Below are 1,424 nucleotides of genomic sequence, written 5' to 3' on the forward strand. Positions count from 1 at the left end.
TGCTCCTCTTTCCTGCACACTGGGAATCAGATCTAAAGGCTGATACATATATGTTCAGGGCTACCTCCTAGGTGCTGCTCTGGGCTTGGAATTACATCACATCAGGAAGCACCCAATACCTGGCTGCCCCATGTTAGTGAGGCTGATTGATTCAGGTTGAGGCTGTGATAGCCAGACCGCTGCATTGTAAAAGGTATTTTTACACCTTGTAGTCATTCAGTAATCTACAGGGTAAACTCTTTGTTTCATTGTTCTCGTTTGTTTAAATTAAGGAATAATTTACATATAGGAGAATTCAGGACTTCTTAGAGTGCAAGTTTTGACAAATACAGTCATGTAAGTGCCCCACAATCAAGAATTAATATACACTGCATCCTGTTTACAGTAGCCAAGATGTGGAAACACCTAAATGTCTACCAACAGATCAACTTATTTTTTTTTTAATTTGATATGCGATGAAACATGACTCAACCTTACGAAAGAAAATCTCACCACATGTGACAACATAGATCACCTTGAGGATATCATGTTTGCTACAACTTTTTTTTTTTTAATTGGAATCTCACTCTGCCATCCAGGCTGGAGTACAGTGGCATGCTCACGGCCACTGCAGCCTCGACATGATGGGCTCAGGCGATCCTTCCACCTTAGCCTACCAAGTAGCTGGAACTACAGGCACACGCCACGATGCTCCGCTAATTATTTATTGTAGAAATGAGGTCTCCCCAAGTTGCCCGAGCCGGTCTCAAACCCCCAGGCTCAGGCAATCCTCTCACCTCAGCCTGAGGACATTATGTTAAGTGAAATAAGTTGGTCACAGAAGGCCAAACACTGCATGATTTTATTTACTTATTTGAGTTGGAGTCTCACTCTGTCACGCAGGCTAGAGTGCAGTGGCACGCTCATGGCCACCACAGCCTCGACCTGCTGGGCTCAGGCAATCCTTCCACCTCAGTCTTCCAAGTAGCTGCAACTACAGGTGCACACTACCACACCCAGCTAATTTTTCACTTATTGTAGAGACGAGGTCTTGCCTAGTTGCCTGGGCTGGTCTCGAACCCGTGGGCTCAGGCAATCCTCTCGCCTTGGCCTCCTAAAGTGCTGGAATTACAGGAGTGAGCCAGCGTACGTAGCCTATTTTATTTTTGAATTGGGGTCTCACTCTGTCACCCAGGCTAGAGTGCAGTGGCACAATCACAGTTCACTGTAGCCTTGACCTTCTCGGCTCAGGTGATCCTCCTGCCTCAGCCTCCTGAGTTGCTGGAACTACAGGCATGCACAACCACACCCAGCTAAATTTTTTTTTTTAAGATTGGAAAATATAGTTGATTTAGAAAGTAGGCCGGGCTCAGTGGCTCAGCCTGTAATCCTGCGCTTTGGGAGGCTGAGATGAGTGAATTGCCTGAGCCCGCGGGTTCGAGATC

Source organism: Carlito syrichta, unplaced genomic scaffold, assembly GCF_000164805.1.
Source record: "Carlito syrichta isolate Samal-C Ts95f unplaced genomic scaffold, Tarsius_syrichta-2.0.1 Scaffold307013, whole genome shotgun sequence".
NCBI lineage: Eukaryota > Metazoa > Chordata > Mammalia > Primates > Tarsiidae > Carlito > Carlito syrichta.